Source organism: Ovis canadensis, chromosome 24 (assembly GCF_042477335.2).
Source record: "Ovis canadensis isolate MfBH-ARS-UI-01 breed Bighorn chromosome 24, ARS-UI_OviCan_v2, whole genome shotgun sequence".
In the NCBI taxonomy this organism is placed as follows: domain Eukaryota; kingdom Metazoa; phylum Chordata; class Mammalia; order Artiodactyla; family Bovidae; genus Ovis; species Ovis canadensis.
The window spans coordinates 49812937-49825441 of NC_091268.1; the positions used below are offsets into that span (position 1 = coordinate 49812937).

The 12505-nt window shown below is 43.6% G+C and overlaps 1 long non-coding RNA gene and 1 pseudogene across 1 annotated transcript; both read right to left on the reverse strand.

Moving 5' to 3' along the window:
• Positions 1 to 4696: 4696 nt before the first annotated feature.
• Positions 4697 to 8064, reverse strand: LOC138429665 (uncharacterized). The gene is made up of 2 exons (XR_011252875.1): positions 6498 to 8064; positions 4697 to 5981 (listed from the first exon to the last, which is right to left on the reverse strand). It is a non-coding gene; the product is annotated as an uncharacterized lncRNA (long non-coding RNA).
• Positions 8065 to 9017: 953 nt separating this feature from the next.
• On the reverse strand, positions 9018 to 9115 carry LOC138429816 (U6 spliceosomal RNA; annotated as a pseudogene).
• Positions 9116 to 12505: the final 3390 nt, after the last annotated feature.

Below are 12505 nucleotides of genomic sequence, written 5' to 3' on the forward strand. Positions count from 1 at the left end.
ACCTCTGTCTCACTGGCAGGCAAAGATGGTCTTGGACCAGGAAAGTGACTCACTCCTCTCCAGCTCCTTGGCAGCCCCAGAAAGAGCAGTAGAGCCTGTTCCCTTGTCCTCAAGAACCTCCCACCCAGCTTCATGAGGAACACGGGCCATCAGTCATGAAGTCTGAATCTGCTGTTCCCTCTTCACCTCCAATGGTTGAAATGTCACCCTCCCTGCCCCATGAGGGCAGCCATACAGACCACAAGAGCTTGAAGCACAGAAACTTTGGTTTAAATCCTGGATCTAGGAACTTTCCTGGTGGTCCAGTGGCTAAGACTATGCTTCCAAGGCAGGAGGCCTGGGTTCAATCCCTGGTCAGGGAACTAGATCCCACATGCCACAACTAAGAGTTTGCATACTGCAGCTAAGACCTGGTGCAGCTGAATTAAAAAAAAAAAAAAATCCTGGATCTGCCATTTACAGTTTTTTGACCCTGAGTGAGTCATCAACCTTTCTGAGTTTTAGTTCATTATCTCTAAGATGGGAATTATTACACTCATCTAATGGGATGAGTTAAGGGCTAATGAAGATCAAATCTGTGAACAGGACAGGAGCTGGAATCCTTGACAAGGCCAGCCACCTGGGTCCAGCGCCCTGTTTCCCAGGACTCTCCAGAGCTGGCTCCACCAGCGATTTCTTCTTTTTCTGGGGTCCTCACTCTCTCCCACTCCAGTACTCTTGCCTGGAAAATCCCATGGACGGAGGAGCCTCGTGGGCTGCAGTCCATGGGGTTGTGAAGAGTCGGACATGACTGAGCGACGTCACTTTCACTTTTCACTTTCATGCATTGGAGAAGGAAATGGCAACCCACTCCAGTGTTTTTGCCTGGAGAATCCCAGGGGCAGGGGAGCCTGGTGGGCTGCCGTCTCTGGGGTCGCACAGAGTCAGACATGACTGAAGTGACTTAGCAGCAGCAGCTGCACTCTCTCTCCTTCAGCATAAAAACATGCTCCGTCTCCCCGAGTCTGCCTCCTTCTCCATGTGCTCTCCTTTCTCTATCACAAAACTGCTTTCCAAAAAATTTAGTCATGAAGATAAAAAAAGTCTTAAGACAGAGAACCAAGTAGTTACCATGTATCCATTATCTAACTTTAACAGTAATTCCCTAGTATCAACTAACACCCAATTTTTAAAATGTCTCAATTGTCTCATAATTTTTTTAAAAACCATTGGATTATTCTCATTAGTTCTCATGTCTTATCTTACCTACATCAGTTCTCCTTCCCCTTTTCTTCTTCATGACAATTATTTGTTGAAGAAACAATATTTTTTTCCTATAGAATTTCTCAGTTTGGGATTTGGACAACTCTTTTTTTTTAAAAGTATCTTTTCACATATCCTTCTATAGCCTTATCATCATCATTATTTTCTTGGGGGCAGTAAACTCAGTTAGATCTAGAGACTGGATTTAAACTCAGATTCACTTTTGTTGGCTTGTTTGCCTCACAGGAGGTGCTGTGTTCTTTCCTCCGTCTGACCTGAGGATCCCCACTGTGACTGGCTGTTCTGCTTTTAGTCAGGTTAGGATTGATTGGGGGTTAGAAGTCGGCAGTATAATCCATCCATTATAAAGTTCTAAAAACCTGACCTAATGGTTTTTTGCAGCCTATAATGGTTGTTCCTGGATCCATTATTTCACTGAGTGCTACAAAACAGTCAACTTCTAATTTCAGCATTCTTTATGCATTTTTAAGCTGGTATTTTTCTCCAAAGAACTTCCCTCATCGCCCATTATCCTGTATAGGAGATGCTATTGACACCACATCTCTTTGGCCTCCCTCTGCGTTTACCATATGCGCTGACAGCTGCCCATCTCAAACGCTCATGTCTTTCTGCTTCTTTGGATATAGCATCAGTTGCCAAGAATCTCACCTGAGGTGGATCACTTAGATCTTGAAGGATATGAAATAAATGACTATGATATGAGTTGTAGAGTTGGCTGGTTTTTCTTTACTGCCCTAGAAAATTTGGAAGACAACAGACTCAGGGCAGCCAATGGAACCTCGCACGGAGAGGCTTGCCCACCTGGCAGCACCTAAAGAGACTCTCATTTCCTGTATCTGGAGGAAAGTCTATGTGGAAAAACAAACCCAGCAGGAGAGGATAGAAAGAAGGCACCAAAGTAACATTCGAAGAGATGATGGCTGAGAAATTTCTAAAATTAATGAAAGACCCGAATTCACATATTCAAGAAGCTCAGTAAATCCTAAGCAGGATAAATACCAAAACACCATACTTAGGCATTCCAGAATCAAACTTCTGAAAGTCAAAGGTATAGAGAGAAAAATCTAAAATATCCACAGGAAAAAAATACATTAAATTCAGGGGAATAGCAACAACAATGGCTTAATTCTTAAGAGTAATTATAGAAACCAGAACAAAGGGAATGATGTGTTTAAGGTGCTGAAAGGAGCAGCCCTTGCTAACCTAGCCATCTATGGCTAGTGAAAATATTCTGTAAAAACTAAGGCAAACTAAAATAGATAGCCAGTGGGAATTTGCTGTCTGACATGGAGAGCTTTACCTGGTGCTCTGTGACAACCTACAGGGGTGGGAGGGAGTCTCAAGAGGGAGGCGATATATGTGTACTGACTCGTGCTGAAATATGCCAGAAACCAATAAGACACTGGAAAGCAATTATGCTTCAATCAAAAATAAAATATTTTAAAAAACGAGGGCAATTTTTTTTAGACAAACAAAAGCTGAGAGACTTTGTCTCCAATAGATCTGCATTAAAAGCCTACCACCTCCCCCTGCCCCACAAGGCAGAAGGAACATATTTCACAGCTAGTTTGGAACTTTAGGAAGGAAGGAAGAAACCTGGAATGTACAAATAAATGGAGAAAATTTTAAAATTATGGAAAACAGTATGGCAATTCCTCCAACAATTAAACATAGAATCCCCATATTATCCTGCAATTCAACTTCTAGATATATACCTAAAAGCATCGAAAGCAGGGATTGGACAGATACCTGAACATCAATACTGCACTCATAGCAGCTCTTGTTAACAACATACAAAAGGTGGAAACCATCCAAACATCTAGTGGCAGATGAATGGATAAACAAAGGTGGTATACATGCAGCGGACTGTTGTTCAGCCTTAAAACAGGAAGTTCTGACACGTGCTGCAACATGGGCAAACCTTTAAGACACTATGCTAAGTGAATCAAGGCAGACACAAAGACAAGCATCGCATGCTTCTCTCGGCCAAGGTACTTAGGAGTCAAATCCACAGAGACATGACGGTACTGGGCGGGTGGGGCGGGGGAGGGAATAAGGAGGTAAGTGTTAAAAAAAAATTTTTTTTTTCAAATTGATGGTGGTATTGGTTGCACAACAAATATGTATTTAATGCCAGTAAACTGTATACTTAAAAATGGTTAAAGTAGTATATCTAATGTCTTGTATATTTTTCCAGATAAAAAAGTTTTAAAGGCTACTGTTTAGGGCAACAATAATTACAGGGTATACTGAGGTTTCTAATTCACTTAGAAGTAAACTATACAACAACACAGAAGGTTGAGGGAAGAGGTATAAACGGAACTGTACAATTGTCAATTTCTTACATCTTTCCTGAAGTCGCAAAATGCAAATTTAAGGTAGATTATAATAAAGTAAAACGTATACTGTAATCTTGAGATTAACCATTTGAAAAAAAATGTATAAAAAGATATAATTAAAATGTCATAGAGGTGATAAACCAATAATAAAAATAATTCTTACTTATCCAAAAGATTAAATAAAGGAAAGGAAGAACAAAAAAATGAGCTGGAACAAATGGAAAACAAGTAGCAAGATGATAGATACGCTCTCTAAAAGACAGAGATTGCCTGACTGGAGTTAAAAAAAAAAAAATCAACAACAAACTGACTGTATGTTTCTCAACAAGTGACACCCTTCAAGTATAAGGACATAGAAAAACTGAAAACATTAAGACAAAAAAAAAGGTATACCCTACGAATACCAACTATAACAGAGCAAGGGTGACCCTATTAATAACAAAGTAGATTGTACAGAGTACTATCAGAGATAAAGAGGGTCATTTCTTAACGATAAATTCAACAGAATGACATAACAAACCTAAACGGATGATGAGTCTAATAACAGAGCTTCAAAGTACAGGGAGAAAAGACACCTGGCAGGACTAAAAGGAGAAACCGGCAAACCCGCAATCATATTTGGACGTTTTAACACTGCTGCCTTGGCAGTTAGTAAAAATAAAGAAATAAACGCAGACAAAAGCATTAATGAGTATATAGAAGATGTGAGCAATACTCACAATTAACTTGACCTAATTGACATTTATAGAACATTCCAGCCAAGAACAGCAGGATGCACACCCTTGTCAAGTGTGCATGGGACAGTCACCAAGAGAGACCTTGTACTTGGGTCATAAAACAAGTCTCAATACATTTCAAAAGATTGAAATCATACCAGACATATTTTCTGACCACAGTGGAATTAGAGTTTAAGGTGGTTTCAACTTACATCTATTATGAAATAATTACTGCAAAATTTAATTAGCATCCATCATCTCATACGGAGACTAAATAGAGTTCCCTCGTCACTCTAAACCACAGGACACAGCCCCAGTTCAGACTGGGTTACAACGCAACCTCAAACTCACTAAGGGGTATCAAGCAAGGTTGACAGATTTGGCCAGTAAAGAAATACACTGTTTTATTTTTAATTTACTTTGGCGTGCTATGTGCAAGGTTCGCAGCATCTCAGCTCCCTGACCAAGGATCGAACCCAGGCCCCCTGCAGTGGAAGCACGGAGCCCTAACTGTTGGGCAACCAGGGAATTTCCAAAACAAATCTTTTTCAGTCCAGACAGTTTATCATGTGCATCGAGAGCAAAAGCAAGATCAGTCAAGGTGGCAGCTTCCCGTGACCCTTCTTCAAAAGGATGACCCCAAAACAAGAGATGACAATGTAACATGAGGGGTGGGGCACCCTGACAGCCAGGAGTCATTTCTGTGTAGTTTGATAACCTGCAGCTGTACCCTAAGACGTGCGAGGCAGAAAGCCTCCTATGTCATTAGAGCCCAGGAGAAAAAGTCCTTCCTGGAAGAGGGAGAGGAAGCCCCTCCATAAGCTCCCTAAGTTGTCATGTTCTGGGAGGACCACAGGGGGTCCTGCCAAGGTTGAGGCCAGCTGTGTCTTGCCTACATGACCCAGGTAGAGATGCACGTGGTCGCCAGGGCCACGTGGAGGAAATATTTCCCTTTCAGGGTTAAGACCTCTCTTCTTTCCCCAGCTAAGGCTGGAGGCAGGAGAGAGCCTTGAGTCCAGGGAGGCGATTGTGGGTGGATTCTGTCCTCTTGCTTTCTAGTTACTGTCTTGATCCTGGTGGGGGCCGAGAGACAGAGGAGGGAAGGTGACGAGGCGGTTCCTACCTAGCTGGATGCCTCGGTGTTCTCTCAGCCTGGCCAAAGTCTAGAGAGGGCTCCTCCTGTGGAGGAGCATACTTGCTTGTATGCTTCAGAGGACCAAATATTGAGTCTTTCTGAGGCATCTCCTGCCACGTGATCTAAAGAAACTCTAGACATGCCGACTCCTCTGTCCGGAGGTCGCAGACAGCTTAAAAGACGTTTCCAGACCTGAGATGGAAAACCAGTCACCCTTTCTCAGCTGCAAGGGACCAAGTGGAAAGCACCATGCCCCACGTGCCTCCTTGGAAGGAACTCAGCACACCTGTAGCTCCTTTTCTCCTTTTCCCTTCTCTCAACTCTTCCACGTGCTCGAAATAGGGGAGTGGATTCAGGAGACACAAAATCAGCCAATGAACATTTATTAATCTTTCCAAAGAACCAGCTTTTGATTTCATTGATTTTTCTGTATTGATTTCCTCTTCGATCTTTATTATTTCTATTTTTTTTTCCCTGTTTGCTTTAGATTTAATTTGCTGTGCTTTTCCTGGTTTCTTAAAACTGAAGCTGAAAAAAAAAAAATTGAAGCTGAGATCGTTGATTTCAGACCTTTCTTCTTTTCTAAAGATAGACATTTAGTGCTGTAAATGTCTCCTGGGATACTGTTAGAGCAGCATCCCACACCTTCTAATGTTGTGCTTTCATTTTCATTCAGTTGAAAACACTCTCTAGGGCTTCCCTGGGAGTTCAGTGGTTAAGAATTAGCCTTGCAGTGCAGGGGACACCCGGTAGATCCCTGGTCTGGGAAGATCCCACCTGCCTCGGGGCACCTAAGCCTGAGCCACACAACTACTGAGCCTGCGCTCTAGAGCCTGTGAGCCAGAGCTACTGAAGCCCGGGCACCCTAGAGCCCGCGCTCCACGGGAAGGGCCACCACAGGAGAAGCCCGCACACCGCAATCAAGAGTAACCCCTGCTCAATGCAACTAGAGAAAGACCCAGCAACAAAGGCCCAGCACAGCCCCAAATGGCTAACTAAATAATTATAAAGAGAAAACACTCTCTAATTTCCTTTTTGACTTACCCTTTGATGTATTTAGGAGTGTGTGATTTAACTTCCAAATGTGGGGATTCTCCAAGAAGCTTTCTGTTACTGATTTCTTATTTAACTCCATGTGGTCCGTGTATATGACTTGAATCCTCTCGATTTTATTGGGACTTGCTTCACGGGCCAGATTATGATCTATCTTGGTAAATGGCCCCTGTGCACTTGAGAGACTTCGTATTCTTTTGTTGTTGAGTGGAGTATTCGACACGTGTCCATGAGGTCAAGTCAGCTGATGATGTTTTTAAGTCTTCTTATTCCTGTTGCTTTTCTGCCTATTTTTCTATCAACTATTGAGTAGTACTGAAATCTCTGACTACAGTTTATGAATACCCATTTCTCCTTGTACTTCTCTTAGTTTTTGTTTTAGGTATTTTGAATCTCTATTGTTAGTGTACATAATTGTTTAGGATTGTTATGCCCTCTTGATTAACTGACCCATTTATGATTGCGAAATGATCTTCGTGGTCCTTGGTAAATATTCTTTACTCTAAAGTCTATTTTATATGATATTAATATCGCCACTTCAGTTACCTTTTGATTAGTGACAGCATAGCATATCATTTTCTTTCCTTTTACTTTTATCCCATTTCTGTCCCAGTTAAATAACAGCTTCCCATTCTTTCCACCCCCAGGGCCTGGTGTCCCACTCTCTGTCTCTTTGCATTTGCCTGTTCTAGGCACCTCATATGCTTTCTGAATCTTTACTTCCTTTGAAGAGTTGGAGTATTATTCATGTTAATTCTTCTTTGAATGTTTGGTAGAATTCACCATTGAAGCTATCTGGTTTTGGACTTTCCTTCGTTGAGGGGTTTTTGATTACTGATGCAATCTCTTCATTAGTTACAGGCCTGCTGAATATTTCTGTTTTGTCTTGTGTCACTTGAGGCAATTTGTTTAAATAAATGTGTCCATTTCTCTTGGATTATTTAGTTTCTTGCCATATAGTTGTTCATGGGCTTCCCAGGTGGCACCAGTGGTAACGAATCCACCTGCCGATGCAGGAGACACAAAAGACTTGGGTTGGTCCCTGGGTTGGGAAGATCCCCTGGACAAGGAAATGGCAACCCCCTCCAGTATTCTTGCCTGGAAAATTCCATGGACAGAGGTGTCAGGTGGCCTACAGTCCACGGGGTCGCAGGGTTGGACACGACTGAGTAAACAGCCACGTAATTGTTCATAGTATTCTCTTATAAAATTTTTCACAATAAAGTCAATAGTAACGTCTCCACTTTTATTTCTAATTTTAGTTTTTTTTAGTTTCCTTTGCCAGTCTGGTTAAAGGTTTGCCAAATTTGTTGATCTTTTCAAAGAACCGACTTTTTAATTCCATCCATTTTCTCTACATTTTCCCTTCATTTTTCGCAAAATATTCTTTCTGGGTATAGAAGTCTAGGTTGACAGTTTTAAAGATGGTAATCTACTGTCATTTTGCTTGTATTATTTCCAAGGAGAACACTATTGTCCAAGGAAAAACAGGTAATATGTCTCTTTTCTCTGCTTTTAAGATTTTCTCCTTATCCCTGACTTTAAGCAATTTGAATATGATTATCTCTTGATATAATTTTCTTAATGTTTCTTGCACTTAGGGTTTTGTTGAGTTTCTTGAATCTGTAGGTTTACAGTTTGCATCAAATTTTGAAAAATTTTAGCCATGATTTCCGCAATTTGGGGTCCTCTTATCTCTCCCTCTCCCCTCCTCTCCTCTCCTCTGCTGCTGCTAAGTCACTTCAGTTGTGTCCGACTCTGTGCGACCCCATAGACGGCAGCCCACCAGGCTCCCCCGTCCCTGGGATTCTCCAGGCAAAAACACTGGAGTGGGTTGCCATTTCCTTCTCCAATGCATGAAAGTGAAAAGTGAAAGTGAAATTGCTCAGTCGTGTCAGACTCTTCGCGATCCCATGGACTGCAGCCCACCAGGCTCCTCCATCCATGGGATTTTCCAGGCAAGCGTACTGGAGTGGGGTGCCACTGCCTTCTCCCTCCCCTCCTCTAGGGACTCCAATTACACGTATATAGCTGTTTGAAATCATCCCATGTTTCACTGATGCTCTGCTCATTTTAAAACAGCTTATCTTAATTTTGTTTATCTTTACTGTGACTACATATATATATTTCTTATAAAAGTTGCTACTTAAAAATGTATACGACACCATTCTTTATAGATTGGAGAAAGTAACCCTTTTTGTGAGTACATGATGAAAATAAACTGTTCTCCTTATTAGGGCAAAGTGAAAACGATACACAGATTGTCACTATTGTCACCGTGAAGTTAGAACGATTCAACTCTTTAGACAGGGGAGCTGCATCCCCTTCTAGACATAAGATCAGTGTCTGACTATTGCTTTCCTTTTTTTTTTTTTTGATGTTAGCAGTTGTTGAAGCCTAATGTCTACATTTGTTTAATTGCTGGGAGTTTCAAAATAATATTCAAATTATGTCTCCTTTTTTTCTTACTTATTAACTGGAATATATAAAGAGATGCTTCCAACCATCTACTACAAAAGAGAGAGCTTCACAAATTTGCATGTCATCCTTGCTCAGAGAACAATAATCTCTGTATTGTTGCAGTTTTACTGTATGTGCTGCCAAAGCGCCACTTGAGACAGTTTTAAGCATACAATTCAGGGGCATTAATCACGCTCATATCATTGTGCAACCATCATCACAGCCACTTCCAAAACCCCACACAGAGATTCTGGACCCATTAAGCAACTTTCCGCTCCCCTTTCCCCTAGCCCCGGCTAACTTCTCTTCTACTGTTTGTCTCTGTGAATTTGATGGTGTCCTTTAAAGCTTCTGGGCACCACATTGTTATCTCGATTAGTTTCCAAATATGTGTCCAACTTAAACAGCTCTGAGTTGAAACTCATAATGCAAACATCGACATGAGCATTAAACCTCTAATGAGCTTTCTGCATCCAGCGCCAAACAAAGAGAATAAGGTCAGTGAGAGATCATTTATCCAGAACCACACAAGCCTCCTCTCCCCTCTAAGACCTGGCTCCTTGGCCAGTTCCCTTCCTACCATCAGGATTCTTCATTCATGTTAAAGTAGAAACCAGGAGGTTAATTTTTGCTACAAGGTCAACCATCAGATCAGGCACCAGCTGAGGCCTTTTTGGATGGTGGGTATCTGATTCCTCATCACACCATTGTTTCTCTGCTCTTTCTGAACATTCTGTTTCAAGAAAGGCCATTTGTCCTCACTCTTTAGAGCACTGCTGTTCACCTGACATCCTGGGATGGTCTGTGGATAAACCATACACTGAGTCCATGAACTTCAACGGGAATGAAATGATATCTTTGCTTTAATTAACCTCTCACTAAAAACTACATCTCCAGGCTTCCCTGGTGGCTCAGTGGTAAAGGATCTGCCTGCCAATGCAAGGGCCACAGGTTTGATGGCACATCTAAGCTAAGCTGTCTGAATCTAAACAGCTAAGCCCGTGTGCCATTATTGAAGTCCGCACATCTGAGGGGCTGTGTTCCACAAGAGATGCCACCGCAACGACAAGCCCTCGCACTGCAACTAGAGAGCAGCCCCCCACTCGCTGCAACTGGACAAGGCCCACGGGCATCAATGAAGACCCAGTGCTGTCATAAATAATAAATCTTTAAAAAAACATTTCCTTCATTTAAGGAGAAATCACAGCAATAGTAACAGCACCTGACACTTTGCCACCTGTAGAAATCAGTGATCTTTTCATCACATCTTGGTTGTTGCAGAAACCTTGAAATATCGTTTACACTCAGACTACTTTGAAATTACCTTAGTCCACAGAGGCACTGCTAGAGCTTGCTATTTAAAGTGTTAATAAGCAAAACACATGTAATACACATCACGAGTTTAAGAATTTTTTTGATTACTTTTTGATTACATTTAATATTTCCACTGAATTTCAGTATAGTTGGTTTTCGTTGCAAGATGACATATTTTACTTTAGAGTTTTAAAAAATGTTTTGAACCTGTGCAGGAGTCCCTACCCTTCACCAGACTGCCAAGAGATCTGAGGCACAAAAAAGAGATTAAGAACCCCTGGTCTTTGGGGGGCGCTGCAGAAAACTTCCTCCTTGCAGGATGGCCGTTGAGGCCAGATGCATCTTTTTAAAGGGTTGTGGGTGAAGGATTGAGATTCATTACTCAGCATTTACAATGTTGCAATGTGTACTACTTGGCTGTCTCTTAATACTAGGCAGATAAGAACCTTTCTAGAGGACTTCCCTAGTAGTCCAGTGGCTGGGGGCTCTGTGTTCCCAAAGCAGGAGTTCTGGGGTCAATCCCTGGTTGGGGAACTAGATCCCACATGAGGCAACTAAGTGTTGCTGGTCGGCAACTAAAGAACCCACATGTTGTGATGAAGCTAGAGATCCCAGCTGCACATCCAAGATCTGGCACAACCAAATAAGATTTCTTTTTTTTTAAGAACCCTTATAGGTGCCAGGAATTTTCCTTCTTCTACCCCAAAAGGGCTTATACTTGGCTGAGTTAGCAGTGCCCACCAGAAACAAACAAACAAACAAACAAACGATTTGAACCATCATTGGTATACCAGTTTCATTTCTGAAGGACATTGATACCTTCCGAGCCATGAAACACCAGGCTTTCTATTTTGATGGGGGCACAGGTGTGGACCTCGCTCTCCTCCAGCTCACATACTGCAGTTCTGACAGTGACCTCCTTGGAGCAGGTTCAGCCTCACGTCTGGAGACAGGACACAGGATTTCTTGCTTCTTGGCCTGGCTGGTGGGTGGCTAAGGATGGGAAAACTCACCCCATGTGGTCGGAGCTGGGCGCCCTCCCGGGGAGACCTTGCACCCTTGGTTTACCCTGGAGCCCTCTGAGACCCGGTCACCCTCGGTCAAGTGCACACGTCCTGATCTAGCCTCAGTGTGGATCTGCCTCTGGGTCGAGGGCCCCCTCCAAGGAGAGCATATACATGGCAGCGGCTTGCCTCTCCACGGCTCTCAGCGCTCCATCCTGAAGACTTGCAGGTACACCAAGTCACCCTGCTGGGGCTCATGGAGAGGGGCGTGCCGAGCCCCACCTCTTACCTGAAGGAAAGCTGGGGGATGGACAGCAAAGGCCTGGATGATGTGGTCCTGGGCTGGAGAGACTGACTGTCCTTCAGAGCCTCTTGGTGAAGACAGCAAGATGTCTCTTCCCTCTCTTTAGCCATGGGGTGGGGTCTCACGTTCTCCATAGCCCCTTCCAGGTGGAGAAATCCAGGTGGGTCCAGCAGGGGCTGTACTATCTTCCAAGCCTCAAGCCAGGCATCCCCTGCCCCCCCATCCTCCCCACCCCCCATCAGTCTATGGATGGTCCTTCCTCCATCACTGGTCTCCTCCCTGTCCTGGCCCAGTTCATCACTGCGACCTCCCTGGCCTATTTTATCCCCTTCCAACCCATCCTTGGGGCTTCCCTGGCAGCTCAGATGTAAAGAATCGACCTGCAATGTGCGAGAGCCGGGTTCGATTCTTGGGCTGGGAAGATTCCCCCGGAGAACAGGAATGGCAACCCACTCCAGCATTCTTCCCTAGGAAATCTCATGGACAGAGGAGCCTGGTGGGCTATAGTCCATGGGGTCACAAAGAGTCGGACACAATTTAGCAACTAACACTTTCACTTCGACCCATCCTCCCCTCATCCTTAGGCCCCAGGCTGATGGGTCTAAAACTGACCATCTCCACTCCCATTTCAGACTGGTCCTGGTCCCCGAAAACCCTCCATTTCTGGCCTGGCACTCAAGGCCCTCTCAACCCAGCTGGTCTCATTCTCCTGCTCCCTGCCCCCAGCCCCCTATCACTGGGTCCTCCCACTCACGGGCATAGCTCATCTGTCTGGCTGCCCACACAGCTACCCCAGGCACCTGCGGGCCTGGCCAGGCACCAGGCAGGCATCTGAAATGCTTGCTGAGGAGCAAAATCTTAAGGCTGTCGCAACCATCGGTGCAACTGCTATGGTTTCCCCCGCGTCCCACTGAGTC